The 24,096-nt window shown below is 45.5% G+C and overlaps 1 pseudogene; it reads left to right on the top strand.

The window, feature by feature from the left end:
* Positions 1-4,192: 4,192 nt before the first annotated feature.
* LOC131750335 (E3 ubiquitin-protein ligase RBBP6-like) lies at positions 4,193-22,777 on the top strand (annotated as a pseudogene).
* Positions 22,778-24,096: the final 1,319 nt, after the last annotated feature.

Genomic DNA, 24,096 nt, shown 5'->3' with positions numbered 1-24,096 from the left:
AGAGAAATGCAAATTAAAATCACTGTGCAATATCACTATATACCCACCAGAATGTACAAGAAGTACAAAAGTACGAAGAATGACAAATATACAAGAGATACAAAAACGTATGAATGTGTACTGCTTGAACTGATGAATCCAAGTGTGAGTGAGGATGTGAAGAAACAGGAACTCTCATAATGAGAGTAGGGGTATAATTTTGGTGCGACCACTTTGGAAAACAGGTTGGCACTACATACTGTAATTGAAGATAGGCATACGCTAGAACTCAGCAATTCTATTCCTAGGTGGAACAAAATGCCTATTCATAGAAACATGATTCTCATAATCCCCAAATGGAAAATACTCAAATGTTCATTAATAGCAGAATGGATAAATATATTGTGATAACTTTGTACAATGGACAACTATACCAAAATGAAAATGTAGCAGACTACCATTGCATATAAATATATGCATGGATTTCTCAAACATAATGTTAAGACACACATTTTTTAAAAACATACAGTAAGGTTCTATTTATAAAAAATCAGAATTAAGCAATACAGTATTGTTCAAGGGTGAGTATGTACATGGAAAAATTAGAAAAAAGAAAACCATGATTACCATAAAGTCAGGACTAGTGGAATCCTCTAGGACAAAGGGAGGGGAAGTGTGAGTCGGAATAAGCATGAGGTGGGCTTCCGGGATGCTGGCAAAGAGCAATAATTATGTGTGTTTGCTTGTTTGTTGTTTATTGACCCATAAAGTTTTACGTAGTGAACTTCTCTGAATGTGTGTCATATTTCAAAATAAGTAAACTTGACTTGGTTAATTGGTTTGGCAATGAGAACTAGCTTTGCCACCTAGGATATCTGATGAACATTTTCCAAGGTTTAGATGAAAATATGTTTAAAGCTTTCACTGAGACAAAAGCATTTCATCAAAAATATTACGATGATAAGGGTAAACTGAAATTTATGTTTGGATATTTCCCAGCTCTTTTTGTGAGTATCAGTTTAAACATATGTCCCTCTGTAAAGGAATGAGATGGTAATTAATAGTCATTTGATAGGTCTTGGCACATAGCCTTTTTTTTTTTTTTTTTTGCGGTTCGCGGGCCTCTCACCGATGTGGCCTCTCCCGTTGCGGAGCACAGGCTGCGGACGCGCAGGCTCAGCGGCCATGGCTCACGGAGCCAGCTGCTCTGCGGCATGTGGGATCTTCCCGGACCGGGGCACGAAGCCGTGTCCCCTGCATCGGCAAGCGGACTCTCAACCACTGTGCCACCAGGGAAGCCCGCCTTTTTGATATAATTCCCAGAAACTGAGAACATGAATAACTCTAATGATTGGGTTGCAAATCCTTTGCAAATCAATGATTCTTAATTCTTTGCTTTCAACAAAACTTGAGGACTTAGTCAAACTATTAGCTGATGTAATGTTAAAAAATGGTTTTTGATGTATATCAAATGATTTTTAAGCATGTAACTCATAAAAAGTTCAAAGAATTATATATATGACAACTTTATAATAAAATATGTCCATTCCTATTTACTTGCTTATGTGAGCAAAGTTTCCTAGTGCTTACCTCTTTTTTTTTTAAGATTTATTTATTATTTATTTATTTTTGGCTGCATCAGGTCTTACCTGCGGCACGTGGGATCTTTGTTGAAGCATGTAGGATCTTTCTTGCAACACGTGGGCTTCTCTCTAGTTGTGGTGTGCGGGTTTTCTCTGTCTGGTTGTGGCGTGCAGGCTCCAGGGCGCATGGGCTCTGTAGTTTGTGGCACACAGGCTCTCTCTCTAGTTGTCGCACGCAAGCTCAGTAGTTGGGGCGCGCAGGCTTAGTTGCTCCGCAGCATGTGGGAGCCAGGGGACACGGGATCAAACCCGTGTCCCCTGCATTGGCAGGCGGATTCTTAACCATTGAGCCACCAGGGAAGTCCCACTAATATTGTTTCGCTCAATTGTATATTCATTAAAATTGTAATAACAACTACTGAAGCCCGCGCGCCGAGAGCCGGTGCTCCGCAACAAGAGAAGCCACTGCAATGAGAAGCCCGCGCACCGCAACGATGAAGTAGCCCCCCGCTCGCCGCAGCTAGAGAAAGCCCGCACGCAGCAACGAAGACCCAGTGCAGCCATAAATTAATTAATTAATTTTAAAAATTATAATATGGCTCAATCCAGGACACATATTCAATCTTTGGAGATATATGATCACAAGAAATAAAAAAAAATTTTAATTTGTGTGTGTGTTTAATTTTATTGCAGAGACACAAGATGTAATCTATAAAAGACTTTCAAGCATTAAAAATATGTTAGAAAGAAATTCTGTAAGATACATAGAGTTTGTTCATGTATTTTTAAATAGATGATGATATCAGATTACTATGAAATTTAATGTCTTTAAATACATTTTAAAGTGATGTGACAGTTTTAGAATGTTAACAGTTTCAAATAAGTCAGAATTACATCCTTTGCAACTATTTAAACTTATCAAAAATTTTGGATATCAACTTAAAAAAATGTGCACAGGGGTACCTAGTTTTTTAAGCCCAGTGGCTTAAATAGACTAATGGTTTATTCTTCTACATAAAAGAAGTCAGAGACAGACAGCCCAAGCTGGTGTGGCAGTTCCTTGAAATGATCAGAGGCTCAGGCTCCTTCAGTCCTTCTGTTCTGCCATCCTTGGAAGGTGGCTTCTACCCTCAAGGCCACAATATGGCTACTGGAGCTTCAGCCATGACCTGGGAATCCCAGGGAAGGGCACAGCAGCTTTCCGGAAGCAGGTCCGCTATGTTCTTACACTAGGTTACAGCCTCCAAGAATACAGGACTAAAGGTAGTATTTTACTCTTTTGTTTTTTTTGTTCGTTTGTTCTTTAATTATTTTTAAAGAAGGATATTTATTTATTTGTTTATTTATTTATGGCTGTGTTGGGTCTTCATTGCTGCACGCGGGCTTTCTCTAGTTTCGTCGAGCAGGGGCTACTATTCGTTGTGGTGCACGGGCTTCTCATTGCAGTGGCTTCTCGTTACGGAGCAGGGCTCTAGGCGTGTGGGCTTCAGTAGTTGTGGCACATATGCTCAATAGTTGTGGCTCACGGGCTCTAGAGATCAGGCTCAGTAGTTGTGGTGCACGGGCTTAGCTGCTCCGTGGCATGTGGGATCTACCTGGACCAGGGCTCGAACCCATGTCCCCTGCATTGGCAGGTGGATTCTCAACCACTGCACCACCAGGGAAGTCTCACTCTTTTGTTTTATATATCAAAATCTGAATGACTCAGACGGAGATAAGGAGTGCTACTTGCTGGGGGCCTCCCCAGAGACCATTACAGACACATGACCCCATTCAGACCTGGGATCTACAAGGGCAGGTGGTGGATGACTTGGGGAAACATTTCCCTCCTCAAGGATCCCTTTTTCTCTTTTCCTGTGGCTGTAGTGAGAACAAGGCTTCCTTCCTGCAGCCACCTCAGTCCGAGCCTCAGGATGAAGCCAGCACCAGGGGGAGGACAGAGCTGAGAGAAGCACAGAGAAGCCATGGTGCCAACACCTGCCCAGTCTTTGGACTTTCCAATGATAGGAGCCAAGATATCTCCTTTATTATGTAAGCCAGTTTGAATTTTGCTTTCTTTTACTTGGTCAGTGAAAGCACCCTAGCCAACATAAGTCCTATTCAGTTTGAAAGTACTTTTACTTTTACTATCTCATTTGATTCTCTCAAAGTGGGTCAAGAGGAGAAATTGAGAGCCCCAAATGTAAAACAACTTGCTCCGAGATCACATGATAGAAAGATGGCGGACAGGGATGGGACTCAAACCCAGGTTTCCTTACTCTGAGTTCAGTGCCCTTTCCACTGGAGCACACTGCCCGTGTGGATTGCCAAGCAGAAGGTGTCCCGATGACCTGGAGGTGTGGCCCATACTACAGACAACATACTAGGGATGAAACCAAGGCTTTGGGGCTGACAGCAGAAAGGGCAGTGGTCGTGGTCTCCCCAAGTCACACCCCTCTGCCCCCGTTGGGCCTGGGATCACAGACTGGGTGGCCCCCAGAACCAAGCCCCCAACAATGGAGATGTGGAAGGGGATCTTACTTGCTAGTGGAGACACCCGTGGAGGAGCCAGGGAGGGGTTTCCAGAGCACAGGGTTACCAGAAGTCAGTGATCAAGGGGATTGGGAGAGTCTGCTGAGAATCCACTGAGTATGGGCCTGAAGGTAGGCATTTGCAAATTAAACCTAAAAGCTAAATAAACATATTTTGAGAACAGCAGCAGCAGCAGCATTCAGCCTCAGAATAACCCTCCCCCAGGCCACTCACTGACACTTGATATTCCACCCATGGAGGCCATTCCCTTAACTTTAGAGTTGCAACGCAGCTCCCACCTTGCCTCTCACCACCCTTGGGGAGCACCGAGCTGTGAGGCACTGACTGCCCTTTGTTCTGTATTGTGAATGGGCTATATCACTCCTTTCCTAAGAGACAGGGAGAGTGAGTCTTGAGCGAGATAGGAAGGATTCCCCAAAAGGAAGGTAACGACTGGCACCAGGAACACCTGCTCCCTGGGTGTCGCCGGGCCTCTCTCTTGTCTGCCAGGCACAGGGCCATCATTGTGGGCCTGAAGAAGACACAGACAAGCTCACTGAGCTAACCTGATGCTCGGAGGACCCACTCCTCCCCCTCCTACCTTTCCTCCTCAGTCCTCCCCACACCCAGGGAACAATGCCAACAGGAAGAAACACATCCATTTCCACCCACTGTTCTCAGCCTCCTTCATCCCAAAGTCTGAGCCCTGCTGTGCCTGGGAGGGGCTGACCCTGAGCCAGAGGTGGAGGCTACAAGCAGTTGACTTGCCTGTGGTTCTCTTGGGGACATTTGGGTTCCCCCAGCTTTATTAGGCAAGAGGGCAGGAGGGACAAAATGTGGACCGGCCACTGTCCTGGGGAAGACATCACCACCAACCTTAAGTCAGAAGCAGAACACTGGCCATGACAGATCAACACAAGGGATAGTAAAAACCAAAAAAAAAGTCTCTCCAGTAGAGTCTTACAGCCCTGGCTTTGCATCTGGGCTCTGCTACTCCTTAAGTGTGACCTCAGACCAGCTACTTAAACTTCCTGTGTCTCAGATTACTGTGATGATGATGACACAGCCTCACAGAGCCCTTCAATGAGGCAATGCACACTTAACACAGTGCATGGCGCACAGTGGGTGCTCGTTAAATGAAGCCTCTTATTTTTACTTGCCTTGGGTCGGGGAGAAGGGCAGGAGATGGGAAATAATTGCAAAGAGAAGGAAGATGAAATTGTGGGTGGGGAGGATTGTGGGGCATTTTGTGAATATTAATAACATTGCAAACAGTGAACAATGGTCACCAGACCTAGGTTTGGGCGGGCAAGGTGTTCAGTAAGGTTTTCGATTAGCTTTAAGGGTCCTTCCAGGACTTTCACAGAGCCTGGGGCCGGAGTCCACCTTTATTGTTTGTGACACCTGCGGCGGACCCCCCAAGAAGGAGCATCCCCACTATCAAGGGGCGGAGAGTGTGCTCGTTTGCAAAAGGCCCTCCGTGATTTTGAGTCACTGCCACTAAGGACCACACTCTCCTTGGGGCTGAGAATCATTGCTGAAGAGGATCAGTGCAAGTTGGGTCCCTTAGGGAGTCAGATCTTGGACCAGGTCCCCATCTTCCCCCGTCATCACTAACCTTGCTCTCCTCCTTTTTTTCTCTTCCCTCTGCATCTCTGCAGACTGTTTCGCTGGATGGACCCTTAGGGGTGGTCTGGCCCAGCCTCCTCACTGACAAACACTGAGGACCAGAGAGGACATGAACTCAGTCCAGGTTTGCACAGGAGGCCTGAGGTTGCTTTGGGGCTCACTTATGTCTGGCGAGCCCATGACAGTGTTCATCCCCTCCCCTCAGTAGCCACGTGCCCTTCCATATGTAGATGGCTCACAAAGGCTCACGCATATAACCCACGTGCATGGTTCACGTATGGAAAGTCCTGAGCATGGAAGCTGGCATGGCAAGCATTGATAAGTGGCAGCTATCGTTATTACTGGCAGCTATTGTTATTACTGGTAGCTGTTATTATCTCCTACCTTCATAGCGTCCCCAAGTCATGGTGAATATTAGCATTTTGTTATACAAGGGGAAACTAAGGTCCATACAGTGCTTGAAGGACTTTTTCCAAACCCAGCAGATAGTAACAGCACAACAAGGCCAGCACCACAGCCTTCTCACTCTGAGCCCTGAGACTTCTTCTCCTCCGAGGTGCTGCGTCTCTCTGCCCTCTGGTCTGGGACACAGAGCCTCAGAGCATGAGATGCTGGCCTGGTGTCATGACCGTGAATCTCTGCTATTAAGACCCGTGGTCGGGCTTCCCTGGTGGCGCAGTGGTTGAGAATCCACCTGCCAATGCAGGGGACGGGGGTTCGTGCCCCGATCCGGGAAGATCCCACATGCCGCGGAGCGGCTGGGCCCGTGAGCCATGGCCGCTGAGCCTGCGCGTCCGGAGCCTGCGCTCCGCAACGGGAGAGGCCACAACAGTGAGAGGCCCGCGTACCACACACACACACAAAAAAAAAAAGACCCGTGGTCATCCTCAGCACTCTGCCAGGACTTGCTGCAGGGCCCTTGAACAAACAGCAGGACAAAAGAGAGCAAGCCCCAGCCCACAGTGGCCCGGAGATGTGAGCGCGGAACCTGTCCTGCTGAGTCCCCAGATGAAGAAGCAGGGAGGCGGCCCAGCCAGGCATAGCTCACCCAGTCGTGCCAGCCCCGGTGGGGCCCATTGCATTTTGCAAATGCTGTTTCACCAGGCATCCTGTGGGCGCTTACTGGGGGCCAAGAAGGGGGCCTGTCTTCACCAAAAACATGTGAATCCCTGGGGAGGAGGCCCACCCAGCAGAGCTGTGCCAGGGCAGCAAGGAGAGAAGCCAGGCACCTCCACCCCCTCCCCACCCTGTCCATACAAGGGAGGCAGCAGAAAGGACCCTCGGTGTCAGAGTCACTGGAGCTGGTAGGCGGGCAGCTCAGAATGGGAGGTGCTTCCCAAAGTAGAGCACGACGCACCACCTCTTCTGCCTCTATCCATGGGGCCTCTCCAGGCTTCTCTGTGCGCCGCGGAACCCTGCAGTGTGCGCCGAGTTGGGGGTGGACTCATACGGATATATTTTTCCTGTGGAGAGGGCTGACAGCTTTTATAAGATTCTTGACCCTTCTGCACAAGACACTGCAGTGACGTGGACAGATGGAAACAGACTTCCTGCCATCCCGGGTCATGGGTCCCTGCAATGAGTGGCCAAGAAGGGAGGAGAAAGAGGCAGGCCTTGCCCCAGCTAAACAAGGAGGCTCTGAAGTCCTGTGTCCAACCCCACCCCTCACTTCTCAAGCCTGGCTAATTTCCCATCACCTTAGGTGCCTCTTCCTCCAGGAAGCTCTCCTTGATATTCCATGTGTACTTCCCCCATTGGAGCACTTCTCATACGGTGTGGGGATTGCCTTCTCAATTGTCTGTTTCCCCCACTAAACCTCAGATCCCACTGAAGCAGTATCTGTCGGGTTCAGTCCCTGACAGGGGGGCCTGGCACATGGCAGTGACCAGTCATTCCCGAATGAGTGAATGGATGAATAGTAGTCCTAACTTAGGTGACTCTCAGAAGCCCCACATCTCTGAGAAGTGTTCTGCATTTTATTTTTCAAGGAAATAGAGATACAGGGGACCTTGGAGTTACTTAGCTCCCTCCTGCCATGTGAGGGAAGACCAATCGGGCATGGGCCCAGGGCCTCGGGTTTGCCTGTGCAGAACGAAGGCGGGGGAGGGGACACTGAGCGCCCTGGGCTCTGAGAGGCGGGTGGAGGCCAGGCCTCTGCCATTCTGAGGCCTCTGGCATGCACAAACATGAAGACATGTGATAACTAACTGCCTTACAAAAATGATGGTCCATCGTAAGCGCTCATATTTAACAACTGGACTTGTTTTGGCCTGTCTTGTACCCTGTCAGGGGAGCTCCCTCATCGTACACATGCTCTGATTTGGAGATTATGTCTCAAGCCTAATCTGTGGCCCTTTGTGATTGGGGGCCTGGGTCCAAGGGTCCTCTCCCCATCCCACCCCCTGCACATACCCAGCCCCGGGTTGGGATATGCCTCAGTTATTATTTCTTACTATCCGCATTCAGGATGCAGGCTGTGCTCAGAGCATCTCAGGCTTAGAAAAGTCCTGACGTCCGGGCCAGAGGGGCCCAGCTCCCTGAGTACTGCAGGGCTGGGGCTGCACAGCCATCCTGGCTGTCCCCCAAGAAAGCAGGAGCCCTGAGCCCTCGCTGCACTTTAAGGCGGGGCTCACGAATGGTCACACTCCATGCTACTGTCTTGCTGCTCCCCTGGGTCTCTCTCCTTGCCGCTCATCCCACAGATAATGCCAATAACTGGTGCTTCTCCAGACGGGGGCCCTGAGGAGGCTTGGGGCTGTGCTGCCCCCCTCTAAGCCAGGGACAGCGGCTCCGGGACCAGGCCTGGCCTGCAGACTGGCGCCATCGCCTGGAGGGGAGCGGGACGGACACGCTCCTTTTCATCTGCCTCCTCCACCCAAGTCTCCAGAGCCAGGGGGCTTTTTCAGAGCACTTGCCATGTCCCCTGACCTCTGGGAGGGATGTGAGGGGGATGGAGATTGCAGGTACAACGTACGGCACGCAAAGTCTATCATCTAGTTGGGGACAGCTGTCAGGCCAGAGGAGGGCAAAGGTGAACAAGACGAAACCCCAGCCAGCAGAGGATCAGCTTATGTGCAAAACAAGGACTGAGACTCAGAGTAGAGAGGAGAGACAGGCAGATGGGAGGGCCCGGCTCAGCCTCCAGCAGAAGGTGTCTCTAAGACAGGAGCTGAGCATACGCATGAGCTTTGGAGCTGGACAAGGAGGTTTGAGTCTCAGCTTCTCCATAAGCCAGACGCGTGACCTCTAGCAAGTTACTGTTCTTCTCTGAGGTGCATTTTCTGAATCTGTACAAGAGGGGGAAGAACACTTGCCTTGCTGTGTTGTTGTGACAATTAAATTAAATAATGGATGTGGAACACTTGACACAGTGCTCAGAATCCATCCTTAAAAGCAATCCATTAATAATAGGGAACCGGGCTTCCCTGGTGGCGCAGTGGTTGAGAGTCCGCCTGCCGATGCAGGGGACACGGGTTCGTGCCCCGGTCCGGGGGGATCCCGCGTGCCGCGGAGCGGCTGGGCCCGTGAGCCATGGCCGCTGAGCCTGCGCGTCCGGAGCCTGTGCTCCGCAACGGGAGAGGCCACAACGGTGAGAGGCCCGCGTACTGAAAAAAAAAAAAATAATAATAATAATAATAATAATAATAGGGAACCAAGGCTCAAGCATGATTAACTTTTAAAATGTAAATTAGAAGAGATTCAGATTTATTCCTGTAAGAACATCTTGGTTCTTACTCATGTTCTTGAGTAGCAGAGAAAGGAGTAGAGTGGCAACCAGCGGAGGAGAGGATGGCTCACCAGTCACCGTCTATTCTACTTAAGCAGCAGCCATGGAGAGACCCTGCAAAAATGTCATCAAGAGCTAGGGAGGGAGGCAGCAAGGAACAGATGGCAGCACTGATGGCTTGGGAGATGCACTCATTACTCTACATTCTTTAGGTGCACGAACTCATTTAATCCTCAAACATCCCCATGAGTAAGTGCTATTATTGCCCCTATTTAGAGATGAGGAAGTCAGGGCACCCAGAGGTTAAGGGACCAGCCCAAGGTCACACTGCTTCTAAGTAGGAAAACTAGGATTGGAGCGTGGCAGTCTGGCCCCAAAGCCTCTCTACTCCCAACTACCAGGCGATAACTGCCGCCGATCTGGGAACTGTGTTCATCCCCATTTCTCAGATGAGAAAACTGCTGTTCAGAGAGGCAAAGTAAATTTTGCAAGGTCACCCAGTGGTCATTGGCAGAGCTAGGACAGTCATGATTTGAAGCTATGATTTTTTTTAGTCAATTGAGTTTCCTATTTACTTCAACTTGGGATCCAGACAGTAAAAACCAGCCCAGCCCCTCTCCAGTAGTGGGAACTGCAAAAGATGAGCCAAGGGCCCTGTTGGCAGCCGTATTTCCCATGCACAATGTGGCAGAAGCTAGTCAGCGTTGAGAGACAGTGAAACCAGCACACAGAGACAAGCAAAGATGAGACTGCCAGCAGATTCAAGCCCTGGTTCCAGCCATTCCTGAAGTCTAGCTGCAGTCTCCCCTTTGGCAGATTTGGTTGCTCAAATTTAGGACTTGATTCCAAGAGCCAATAAAGCCTCTCTGTGTCCCCAAGTTGTTATGATTGGGTGTCAGTCATTTGCAACCAAAATGAGTTCTTGCAGAGAAGGCAGGATGCAGAAACAAGAAGCTGAAACCGGAAGACTGGGAGACCAAGAAGAATGACAGAGAGGCAAAGAGAGGGTGAGAGAGGTACAGACGGAGAACCAAAGGGCACAAAGATAGGAGAGCTGTTAGCCCATCCTTCCAAACCGCAGTGCTGCCAGGCTCCTGACTTTGGTTGGTTCTTCAGCCCCCCAGACGGCCCCCAAACAGCCATGAAAACATCGTGAACTGGCGCTTTTGAACACTTCCTGTTCCAAATGTATGTGAGTTTCACAACCCTTCTGAATTCCATGTGTAGACACTCATTTATCCAATTTCTCCTTAGAAAAGTCTCACTTCCAGTGAATTTTCACACCAGCTACAAAAACTCCCCATCCTTTAGAACCCCTGCGTGCTCTCCCTAAATATCCAGTCCTCCTGCCCTGCCCACACTCCACCGCACCACCCCAGCAGGGCGCTTCTGGGAAGGCAGATGGTACTAGCTCAGAGCTGACCCCAGCCCAGCCCTCGGGAAGGCAGGGCTGTTGATGAGTCAGCAGGGTCTGTGCTGAAGCATCTGGCCCCAGTCACCAAGATGGAGACTGCTTCGTCAAATCGCTCACAGAGCCCAACAGGCAGCATCCACTTGGGCCTCCCCAAGGCAGCTCTTAGTCACACAGGCATTTTAATTTAGCTCCAGAAGAGGGATGAGCAAAGAGCACAGAATAATCTTCTCCTTCAGAGAGAGAAAAATGGGACCTAGGGAGGTTACACGACTTTCCTAAGGTCACTGGCCAGTCAATAAAGAAGCTCTTGCTGGGGCAGGTTTCCCAGTGCTTGTTCGAAAATCCTGGTCTAGGGAAGAAGCTTCTGATTCTGGCTGGAGTCTGTACCGAGTCACACTCTTCACCTTCTTTTTTTTTTTTTTCCCCCGGCCCTACTTTTACTTTCTCTTGGAGCTCGGACTAGAGGAGATCTGGTTCAATTCCATCAATCTGTCATTTATTGACTCATTCATTCAATATGTGCCAGGCTGGAAGGGACCCATGAGTCATCTGACCAAATCTTTCCCATCCAGTGTCAGTGGGCTCTTTGATTCTAAGAAACAGAAATTGACTCTAGCTAACTGAAGCAAATGTTTTTTTGAAAGAATGAAATTAAAGAACTTGTTTGGAGATTGGGGAAGCTCACAGAATTGAAGAAAATCTGAAGACTTGGGTCCCTGACAGGACAGGTTCCAGAGATCTTAGGAGCAAAAACCCCTGGGCAGTGTCTGTTTTAAAAATTTATCTTTTATACAGCAGGTTCTTATTAGTCATCCATTTTATCCACATCAGTGTATGTATGTCAATACCAATCTCCCAGTTCATCCCCCCCCACACCCGCCACTTTCCCCCCTTGGTGTCCATACGTTTGTCCTCCACATCTGGGTCTCTGTTTCTGCCTTTGGGCAGTGTCTTGAGGGTCACACCCCCCGAGTCCCCACACCCCACTCCCCACCAGTGGAAAACGTGGTGCCAACTGATTTCAGTGTTTGGGTGGAATCAAGAGTCAACCCTCAGATAACGATAAGACCCACTTTAACATCAGAACACCCTGCAGGGCTTGCTAAAACACAGATTGCTGGGCTCTACACCCAAAGTGTCTGATTCTGAGGTAGGACTCCAGAATTTTGCACGTCTACTAAGCTCCTAGGCAGGGCTGGTGCTGCTGGTCCGGAATCCATGCTGTGAGAGCCACCGCTCTGGAAAAACCTAGCCCGAGTTGTGTGTCACTCTGAGACGGGGAGCCCAGGGCTCCTTGAGAAATGGTCCCACCCAGGCTGTACTCAACAGAATCAACAAGTCCCACAGGGCTGTCCTCAATGGGATTCCCAAAATAAAGTCAGGATACTGTGACTAAAAGGGGGAATGGATGTTAGCTAGGCAGGAGAAAACACAGATGTGCATCATTCAGATATCTGGGGAAGATTCTCAGGGTTTGCTGTGTAGGTGGGTTAGATATCCACCAATTACTTCTGCTGCTCTTCATGAGGCCGACAACCCTCCCTGCAATCTGGAAGGAGAACAAGACCTCCCCCTGTCCGGCAGGCAACAGATTTATTGCAAGTCTGGTATCTGACAGGTACAATGCTCTTATTGGCAATACAGTAGCAAAAAAGCCAAGCACCAGCTCTCATGGAGCCTTAGTGGGTAACCAAAATGAAACTTAGTTCGACAGATAAGGTCTCTACAGCATGCAACAGTGAGGCTATCACCTCCCTCCTTCTACTTAACATGCTTCTATTAATGCGGCCTGAGATGACATTAGGTTTCTCAGCAGCCACATCCTACCACGGGCTTATTACCATTATTCAAAAATATTTAGTGAACATTTACAGTGCATCCAGCCCTGTGCTATGCATCTGAGGAGCGCACGTCAAGCAAGAGGCCGGTCTCAAATCAAAACTACAATGAGGTATCACCTCACACCAGTCAGAATGGCCATCATCAAAAAATCTACAAACAATAAATGCTGGAGAGGGTGTGGAGAAAAGGGAACCCTCTTGCACTGCTGGTGGGAATGTAAATTGATAGAGCCACTACGGAGAACAGTATGGAGGTTCCTTAAAAAACTACAACTAGAACTACCATCCGACCCAGCAATCCCACTACTGGGCATATACCCTGAGAAAACCATAATTCAAAAAGAGTCATGTACCAAAATGTTCACTGCAGCTCTATTTACGATAGCCAGGACATGGAAGCAACCTAAGTGTCCATCAACAGATGAATGGATCAAGAAGATGTGGCACATATATACAATGGAATATTACTCAGCCATCAAAAGAAACGAAATTGAGTTATCTGTAGTGAGGTGGATCGACCTAGAGTCTGTCATACAGAGTGAAGTAAGTCAGAAGGAGAAAAACAAATACCGTATGCTAACATATATATATGGAATCTAAGAAAAGAAAAATGTCATGAAGAGCCTAGGGGTAGGACGGGAATAAAACACAGACCTACTAGAGTATGGCCTTGAGGATATGCGGAGGGGGAAGGGCAAGCTGTGACGAAGTGAGAGAGTGGCATGGACATATATATACACTACCAAACGTAGGGGGGATAGCTAGTGGGAAGCAGCCGCATAGCACAGGGAGATCAGCTCAGTGCTTTGTGACCACCTAGAGGGGCGGGATAGGGAGGGTGGGAGGGAGGGAGTCGCAAGAGGGAGGAGATATGGGAACATATGTATATGTATAACTGATTCACTTTGTTATAAAGCAGAAACTAACACACCATTGTAAAGCAATTATACTCCAATAAAGATGTTAAAAAAAAAAAAAAAGAGGCCAGTCTCAGTCTCTTATGGGCTGCCATCAGTTGCCAGTTAAGCAACTTTAGTCTTGCTGAAATGTTGCTTAACTGGCAACTGGACAAGATCTCCGAGTCCCACACTGGACACCCAAGGAGTGATCATCACCTAACCCATCAGGAACCCTTGGATCCTCTGCCTCAGCAGAACCCAGGTTGGGAGGCAGGACCCACAGGCTGAGCATCTGGCATCACATCTCTACGGTGTGATGTGGAGCCTGGCGCTCTTGAGGCTCCCTCGGCCGCACCAGAAGGGGGCTCCCCCCTGCCACTCTCTTTAAGGGGTTGATGAATGGTCAGCTCTGAGGTAGCAGTGGGGGAAGAGCTGAAGCATCAAAGAATCCCAAGCTGGAAGATCCTTAGCAATCACCTTAGTCCAACCATCCATTTAACAGAAGACCCTGGGCCCCAAGAGATGAAAGAACTGCTCAAGTTCACACAGTTGATAGGCGCCAACCAGGATCCAGAGCTCAGGTCCCCTCCTGTCTTAAAACCCAAAGCACTCCCAACTACACCACGAGAAGCAAAGGTGGTGAGACAAGCGATAGACAGAGAAAAGGGGGCACATTTACTCATGAACTAGTCCACTCAGGGGACAGATCTGATCGTATGGTACCCAGTTTTCAGAAAAACAGCACTGAGCTTCCTGGGTTGGCAGTAATAAGAGCTAACGTGTGTAGCGTAGCGCTTACTACTTGCCAGACACTGTTCTGAGAATTCTGTAGCTATTAACACCTCACAATAACACTATGAGAGGTGCTATTATTATCCCCATTTTATAGCTAAGTAAATTGTCGCAGAGAGGCTGAGGACGTTGTACAAAGTCACACAGCCAGTGTAACTAAGCTTGGATTGAAGCCAGGGAGTCTGGTTAGCAGACTTGCTGGGTTGCTGCGGGCACCCGAGCATGCCCAGAGAAACCCTCAGAATGCCCCAGGGCTCTGGCTTCTCACTGCCATTTGGGACCTGCCTAAGCTTTCCAACTTGAACAGTTGCTGATATCACCACAACGTACCTCAATAAATTCTGGCAATGATAAATTTTTTGTTTGTTTTGCTTGTAGACTAGAGAGCTCTTATAAAGACCAAACTGCAATGTTTTAGGTTAAAAGATATAGAATTGGCACATCAATATAGTATATAAGGGTCATTTATTTTCTTCCCATCCCTTTCATAATACTCATGATGCACTGAAGAGTTGCATTTGATCCTAAACTCAAGGAATGGCCACCTCTGTATCCTAAATGAGCCCCAGGATGATGTGTCCCATTCATCAACACTTCCTAACCTGGTGCCGTGCCAGCCACTGAGGGACACCAGCAGATCCGATATGATCTCTGCCATCAATGAATTCACAGTCTCCTGGAACCACTGAGTGCAAACAACAGTTAAAATATAACACAGTGAGTGGTACTGTACAAGGGTCCAAATGCTTTGGTTACAGAAAGAAAGAGAACCTGCTCTTGGGAGAGTAGCAGGAAAAGAAGCTGAGGAGACTGGGGTTTGATTACACACAGTTCAACAGTCTGGACAGTCTCAGAGGAGGTGTGCAGACACTGGAAGCCTCGAGAGGGGGTACAGTTTAGAAAGACCACCCTTCTAGCTGTGTGGAGGGGAGGAGGACCAGGAGGAGGAAAACCAGTTAGGAGATGACTATAGAGTCCAGCTGAGACATGAGGGTTACACTAAGGCAGAAGCACTGAAGATGGAAAAGAAACAATGGAGCAAGGAAAACAAATCAGAGGTGATATAAACGGGGCTTTTATTCTTCTGTGTGGTTCACTTCAGCTTCAGGTTCATTTGCCATTAAAATAGCTTTGGATCTGACTCCAATCGTGCCTGAAGAATCACAGAGACCTGGTTTTTAGGTTAGGTAATTTCAAGCTTTCAGGAAACACAAGTCAGATCAGAGGACCAGAGTTCAAATCATTGTCCATCAAATCATGCGACATGCTCTTGAGCAAGTCACTTTCATTCTCTGAAAGTCAGCTGCATCATCTGCGAAGTGAGAATCAAGGCTTCTGCCTCTGAGCTTATGGCGTCAGCTCACTTGGGCACCAGTATCATCTCATCTCTTTTTATCTTTCCTAACAACAATATCAGCCTGCACAGTTTCCTGAGCACTCACTATGTGCCAGGCACTATTTTAGCATGCATTAACTCATTTAACCCTCACAACAACCTCAAGAGATAGGTACTATTTTTATCCTCATTCTGCAGATAAAGAAACTGTGGCAGAAAGAGATGCAGTACCTTGCCAACTCCTCACAGAGGCAGAACTAGGATGTGAACCCAGTATACCACCTGCCATAATTGCCTAAGCACCCAGCTACCCTTCTCTACAGGAAGTCCAGGCTCTCCCTCTGGAGCCCTCCCTCCTCCCCTGCACTAAGTATCCTACTCCTTGGGTGCCGCTTCCTGGCGCTACGTGGACAAGGAAAAAAGCTCAGCTCTCTGCTGCCATTGCTAGAGGCCGCCACAAGGTGTCGCTATTGAAAGTCAATCCTACAAGGTTGGTTCAGGTGGTCTGCTGATGACATGATGCTCTTACTGGCTCTGAGACTTCACCTCTTCTGTAGTTCTTATCCACGCACTTAGCTATCATTCATCAAATCACTCTGGGGGTGGGGGCCTCTGAATCCAACAGGGCTTCCAGACTCCCCTTTCCTTTCTGGCTGGTCTCTTTCTGGATCCCTTGGGGTTCTTCCCTACCGGAATGTGGTGGGCAGGGCCGTGTCATTTGACCTCACCAGGTCCCCCTAACTTCAAGTTTCAAGGAGCCACTGAACTTAAGGTCTAAATACCCCCCCCACAGGAGCCGCCCCACACACACCCGCCTACCCCAGGGCAGCTTGTACAATTTGGTCTACCCTCTCTGCGATTTACTACTAGAGGGAGGAGGAGAATTTTCTTTTTCTTTAATTTTCTCTCTTTTTTTTTTTTTTTTTTTTTTTGCGGTACGCGGGCCTCTCACTGTTGTGGCCTCGCCCGTTGCGGAGCACAGGCTCCGGACGCGCAGGCTCAGCAGCCATGGCTCACGGGCCCAGCCGCCCCGCGGCATGTGGGATCTTCCAGGACGGAGCACGAACCCGTGTCCCCTGCATCGGCAGGCGGACTCTCAACCACTGTGCCACCAGGGAAGCCCCCAGGAGCATTTTCTAAACACACACACACACGCTCAAAAACAAAACAAAACAAACAACATGCCCTGTTGTACCCTTTTCCTGAGGTAATGGGCATCAGTTCCCCTTACCTACTCATAGCTAACGGGTTCCGGGGACTACTGTCTGAACAAAAGCCTACTCCATAGCACATGTTCTGTTCACTGGCAGGCAGAAGTGCTAGAAGATTCTTTTTCTATGTCTAAAGAGGGGATTGAATACCTTATGGCCATTAGGAACCCCCTCCTACACCAAGTAAAAGCTTTCCACAACAGACATTAGGACAAGCCAAGGGGCCACCAAGACCTCATGGAGTGTGTTGAAAGTTTCTTTGTGGACTGATTTCAGAAGGCTGATGAATGTAGTTTTCTGTCCTGGGCAGAGAGAATCTGAACCTGAAACTTACTATAAACACAAACCTCTTCATATAACAAAGAGTCCCAACACCAGTCCTTGGTAAGAGCTGGGGAATGCCACAGAAAATCAGGCTGTATCCTGAAGTATAACTATGATAAGCGCAGCCAGATATAGCAAATAAAAATACAAAATACCCAGTTAAATTTGAATTTCAGATAAACAACCAATAATTTTTAGGATAAGCATGTCACCTGCAATACATGAGACTTACTTTCTCTAAAAAATTATTGGCTGTTTATCTGAAATTCAAATTGAACTGAGCATTTTATCCATCAACCTTAGTTTTGAAGTATAACCATGATCAGAAGTAAATCCAAGTCCTAAGAAAACAAAGATCAAAGGTACTTAACAGGTCAACAGTTAAAATTCATTTGTCTACTAGACACTGACCAAACATTTTAAAATTTTAAAACAGTGGTCCTTTAAGCCTGGCTACACATTGGAATTAGCTGAGAATTTTTTAAAATATAGATATATAGATGCCCATGACTGTCCCTGAGGATTCATATTAAACTGAATTCACATCAATTCACATTAAAACTTTCATGTATTAAGAATTAATAATATTCATATGAATAGGCGATGCTAATGTGCAAAGGGAGTTGAGGACCATTGTCTTAAAGTGTTGTCTGTATCTGCCTACTTAGTTGAAGACTTTTCTGAAGTGGTAAAGGAAATAAGACTGATACGCTTTATTTGCAATTATAAGCTTCCTTAAACTTATAACTCACAGTGAGTTCAGACTGACATTAGCCCTGACTGTACTGAGGAAAAATTGGCAAAGAGATAGATCAGCTTACTAGTAGTTCCTGTTGTTGTAACATAACATTTCTAAACATATTCTTTGTCCTTAGTAATTCCACTTTAGAGTATAAATCCTAGGAAAATATTCAGCAGTTCAGACAACTATATGCAAAGATGCTAATCATACTATAATAATGGGGAAAAATTGTGCTTCCTGTAAAAATAATTTCCCTTTAGCCTGAGAACTTCATGATTTCTTGTAATAAAAGTCTACTAGAGCCAAGCTCTCTCAGCTTTTTTATGTGGGAAAATGTCTTTAACTTTTTTTCATTTTTGAAGTATGTATTTTGAATGATTTTTTTTCTTTCAGTATTTTAAAGAAGCCATTCCAATGTCTTCTGGATTCTACTGTTTTTATTAGATGTCAGCCATCATTCTTATTATTGTATTCTTAAATGTATGTGTCCTTTTTCTCTTACTGTGCTTAAGATATTCTCTTTAATTTTGGTTTTCAGCAGTTTGACTATGATGAGCCTTGGTATGGTTTTCCTTATACTTATTATTTCTTTAAATTTATTTATTTATTTATTTATTTTTGGCTGCACTGGGTCTTCGTTGCTGCGTGCAGGCTTTCTCTAGTTGCGACTGAGCAGGGGCTACTCTTGCCATGCACGGGCTTCTCCTTGTGGTGGCTTCTCTTGTTGTGGAGCATGGGCTCTAGGCGCGTGGGCTCAGTAGTTGTGGCATGAGGGCCCAGTAGCTGTGGCTCGTGGGCTCTAGAGCACAGTCTCAGTAGTTGTGGCACACAGGCTTAGTTGCTCCGCAGCATGTGGGATCTTCCTGGACCAGGGCTCGAACCTGTGTCCCCTGCATTGGCAGGTGGATTCTTAACCACTGAGCCACCTCCTTATATTTATTCTACTTGGGTTTTCATGGGCTTCTAAAATCTGCGAATTAATATATTCGTATTTCTCATTAATTTTTAAAAATTCTCAAGCACAATCCCTTCAGAGATTCCCTCTGCCCCATTTTCTCTCTTCTCTCTTTGAAGGACTCCAAATGTGTAAATATTATAGTGTTTTATGTTGTTCTACTGTTCTCTGAAACTCTGCTATAACTTTTAAAATTTAATTTAAATTCAATTTACTTTTTCTCTCCTTATGCATTAATTTGGATAAATTTTATTAACCTGTCTTCAAGTTTCTGATCTTTTCTTCTGCTGTATCTAGTCTGCTGGTAAGGCCTTCAATTAAAATTTTCATTTCAGTTCTAGAATTTCCATTTCATTCTTTTATAGGGCTTCAGATTCTCTGTGGAAACTTCCCATTTCTTCATTCATTTTGCCCATCTTTTCCAGTAAATACTTCAACACAGTTATAATACTTAAAGATTTTGTCTGCTGACTCCAACATCTGGGTCATTCCTGGTTCTGTTGCAATTGGCTATTTTTTCCTCTTGATTATGGGTCACATCTTCCTGCTTTTTCACATGTCTTCTACCTTTGACTGTGTGCTCACTGGTAAAGAATTGGTGGGCATGTGTGCCTTGAGGGGTTCTCCCCCTATCCTCCTTCCTGTCCCTGCCGTTGTTTTGTACTCAGTGAAGACTTAGAAGGAAACAATAGGTGAGTGTTCCAAAAGAAATCTCTATCCACCCTCATTTCCTGTCCTCCACCTTCACCAGGCCATGGTCATGCAGTTAGTGAAGCCCTACAGATAAGAATTGGCAGATAGATGCCATTTAGCATTTAAGTTTGGGGGTGGGATTTTAATACATCATGCCAGCTCATGGAAATTTTAGCTTGTTCAGCTAGTTTCTCAATGCACATTCAAAAATCCCCTGTCTATGATGGGTCTGCTCTTCTATCCGTCATACCACTTTGATGAAAGCAGCCTCATGTCTCACTCTCCTAGCAAGGGCTCTTTCTACTCTGGAATTTAGTTCATTTTAAATTCCGGTGGATTTTTAACAACTAAAATTTTGCAGTACATCCAGATTACTTGCATTGTCACAAAGAGAGTAATGATCTCTTGAGAATTTCTATATCCTGGAAATGGAAGTCCAAACGTTTTTCAAAAAGACTTATAAACTGAAAATACAGAGAGAAAGGGTGAGAGAACGGGTGAGAAGGAAGCCTCTGACATCTGTAGACTATAAGATTATCCATTTCCTCTCCATATTTAATTGCTAAATTGACTCAGGGGAAACACCCCCAGGTCACTTGGCAAGGTTTGTATCCCTGCTGAGCAAGTCCAGGAAGGCTAATGTATCAAATGTCCATTACCACAAAAACATCTGTCTTTAAAAGGCCACCTGTTTTAAAATGGGATGTGGGGGAAATGGAGCAGAAACTAACTTGCCCTTATTTCATCAAATAGGATTTCTGATATCATTTAAAATGCCCTTTATCCTCATTTCAATATATTTCCACTTCTTAATCCTACTGAATTGGAACCAAATCCAGAAGCCCATTTCTCTAACAAAACTGATGAGTATGAAGAGGTAGTTTCCTTAATGCACACCAAAAAAACTTGGGTACAGCTAGAGTTTATGCTAGTTCACATGAAGAAAACTAGAAGAGAAAAAGGAGGCTGACAAGAGAGGCCCTTTTTAGCAACAACTTTTCTGACGCAGGAGAGAGTAGACAAAATCTGAAACACAAACTTCTTCCTCTAGAACACTCAGTCAACTGCTCTAGGTCTTATTAATGTAGAAGGATACAATTGGTAGATTCAGTAAGAAATTACATAAAAATCCACACTTAATTGGTTTTAAATAGTCCAAAACTCACAGAACCCTTTTTAAGATCTGATGAAGAGACACAGTAGAGGGGGCTACAGCTGCTCAGGTTTTGAAATTCCTCAGTGCCCTCCCAGGAACAGACACAAGTAGGAGTGTAAAAGAAAAAGAAATTGTAGAATAGGTGAAGTAGTGCTTAGAAGGAAAAAGGCCTAAAAGCAACCTAAATGCTTTCAGAGTAAGAAAGTAGAAAGAAAAGAGCAGCTTAAGCCCAAAATAAATAAAGTAGAAAATGAAGGCAAGAATAAAAATAATGAAATAGAAAATTCACAATCAGTAGCATAAACCAATTAAACCAAAAGCTGTCTTTAAAAATTGTGACAGACTTACCAAGGAAAAACCCAAAATCAGAAGTGAAAGAGGAGTCAAAACTACAGGTCCTACAAACACTAGCATGATAAAAATGAATAATATAAACAAATTTATGCCTCCAAAATTCATCAACATAATGAAATTACCTGTTCCTTCAAAGGGACAAATTATAAAAACTGACTTAAGAGAGATCATCTAAATGATACTATGTCTACGAAAAAAATTGAATTCTTTTGAAAAAGAAAAAGAAAAAAATAGTCCAGATGGCTTCCCTGGTGAAATCTATCAAACATTTAAGGAAATAACACCAATCTTACACTATCACTTTCATAAAAGAGGTGAAGGGAGCACTTCCCACATCCATTTTATGATGCCAATATAATCCTGATAAGAAAAAAAGTTATTATAAGAAAAGTAAACTCCAGGCTAATATCTCTCATGACCATAAATCCTTAACAAAACATTAGCAAATTGAATCCAGCAAAATATAACAAGGATACTACATGTGACTTAGTGGGGTTTATCCCAGGAATCCAGAGTTGGCTTAACATTTGAAAAAAATCAGTGTAGTTAACAGAATAAAACAGAATAACAGAATAAAAGAGAAAAACAGAATAAGAGAGAAAAATTAACAGAATTTAACAGAATAAAAGAGAAGAATCATGATTACCAACAGAGATGAAAAAAACTTAACAAAACGAAACAACTGTTTATGATTTAAAAAAACATTCTCAGCAAAATATTGGAATAGAAGGAAACTTTCTCAATCTATTAAAAAAAAACCCTATAGGGCTTCCCTGGTGGCGCAGTGGTTGAGAATCCGCCTGCCAATGCAGGGGACACGGGTTCGTGCCCCGGTCCGGGAAGATCCCACATGCCGTGCAGCGGCTGGGCCCGTGAGCCATGGCCACTGAGCCTGCGCTCCGCAACGGGAGAGGCCACAACAGTGAGAGGCCCGCAAAAAAAAAAAAAAAAAAAAAAAAAAAAACCTATAGCTCCTGCATGTCAACAGAAATATAAGCTGAGGGAAGAGAAAGAGTTGCCTAAAAAAGAATAGAACATTCCCCCAAAAAGTATTTCTATTCCCACTGGAGACAAAAAAAATTTCATGATCACAAGCCACTTATGACACTAAATGCTCAAGTGAAGAGACAAAATCTGTAGATAAAAATCCTTATAAGGATCATGAGAAGCACATCTTAGAAACAAGGGACGACAAAGAATCAAGTAGCAATACATTACATATTACATATTCTTAACCCACCAGACACAGATTGAAAATGTGCAGATTAATGGGCAAATTAGCAGGAATGCTATCCAGCCTAAACCCCAGCTAAGCCACTCCTCTTGACCTTCCTCCAACTTAACTAGAGAAACTGATGAAGCTGCTATTGAACCAGACTATAATGAAGGTGATAGCGAAAGTAACAAATCTGTAAGAGAAGAGGAAACTCGTTTACGGAACCGAACAATGAAGTGATGGAGGAAGCAAAAGAGCCTGGACACGGCGGCAGTCGGCCAGGAGCCAGAGTCAAAGCAGCCCCAGCATTAGTCCAAGTAGAAGTCATAGCCCTTCTGGAAGCCCAGCCTGAAGCCACAGTAGCATCACAAACCATACAATAAATAGGAATGAATTTAACAGAATGGGTGCATAAGACCTGTATACCAAAAAACTGCAAAACATTGCTAAGAGAAAGTAAAGAAGACAAATAAATAGAGGGCTATGCCATGTGCATGGGTTGGAAGACTCAGTATTGTTAAGATGTAGGTTCGCTCAAAATTCTCCTACAGATTCAACATAATCCCATTCAAATCCCAGCAGGGTTTTTTTGGTAGAAATTGACAAGCGTATTTTAAAAGTTATAAGAAAATGCGAAGAATCTAGAATAGCCAGAAAACTATTTCAGGGAAGGACAAAGTAGGAGGACTTACACTACCTGATTTTCAAGTCTTCCCATAAAGCTACGGTAATCAAGACGATGCAGTAGACCAGTGACTTCCATGAACGCGAGCTCAATGCTGTACTTCATGGGCTGTAAAATGAGTTCCTCGGTCACAAGTAATGCAAGGTGGAATAACAACTTGGTGAATAAGGTATTTTGTCAGTGCATGGATACCAGTTTGGGAAAAAAATAGTGCAGGCAGGAAAGGTGTCTGTGTCAGTGAGATTAAAATACCACCCCTTACATGAAGGAGGTTGCTCACTGATTCTCCTGAAGAATGGTGCTATGTTGGGGGCTCAGTGTTGCTCTTTGTTGTTGGCAGGTTAGCCTCTCAGCAGTGACTGTAGACAGAGACTTTAGGAGGTGGACAGTCCCTGTTGTGGAGACTATGCACAGTCTCCATCACTGCTGCCTTGGCCACTTCGATCATGAGGCCTTTGTAAGGACAGAGGTTGCTGGGGAAAGAAAGTAACTAACATCCACAGAACAGATGATTTTATCCACCTGATTACCAAAATATTTCTCTTGTATAATTACTCTTAGGTGACCATTGGGACACAGATCTTCACATTCTGTGGTCATTCAAAGATATGTATTCACACACCTTTTCCCCAGAACCTCCCCATTGTGATCATTTAACTGTGTCCTTTCCAAGTCCCTGACCAGCCAGCCAAACCATTAGCCACTGCCCATGAATCAAAGTAGATCCATACCTCTGGTCACCTCTAATTTCAGGCAAATGAATAGCCAGTTGCACTGGGTAAAGTTCTGCCCATTGGGACTATTTTCCTCCACTGCTGTCCTGTAGGACCACATCAGAATGGCTTCTTATTCAGATCTCAGTACAAATAAACCAACTGCAAAAAGACATTCATGAGAGATTGTAAATGGAATATGCACTGATACTAGATTTTATTAAGACAATATTATGAATTCACTAGATGTAATAATGAAGTGGTAGCATGTCCTGTTTTTAAAAAGTCCTTTATCTGTTGGAAATATATTCTGCAGTATTTGAAGGTAAAAAGATA

The sequence above is a fragment of the Kogia breviceps genome, chromosome 2 (assembly GCF_026419965.1).
Source record: "Kogia breviceps isolate mKogBre1 chromosome 2, mKogBre1 haplotype 1, whole genome shotgun sequence".
Taxonomy (NCBI): domain Eukaryota; kingdom Metazoa; phylum Chordata; class Mammalia; order Artiodactyla; family Physeteridae; genus Kogia; species Kogia breviceps.
The sequence above is the reverse complement of the archived record's forward strand: the minus strand, read 5'-3'. Positions and strand labels throughout refer to the sequence as shown.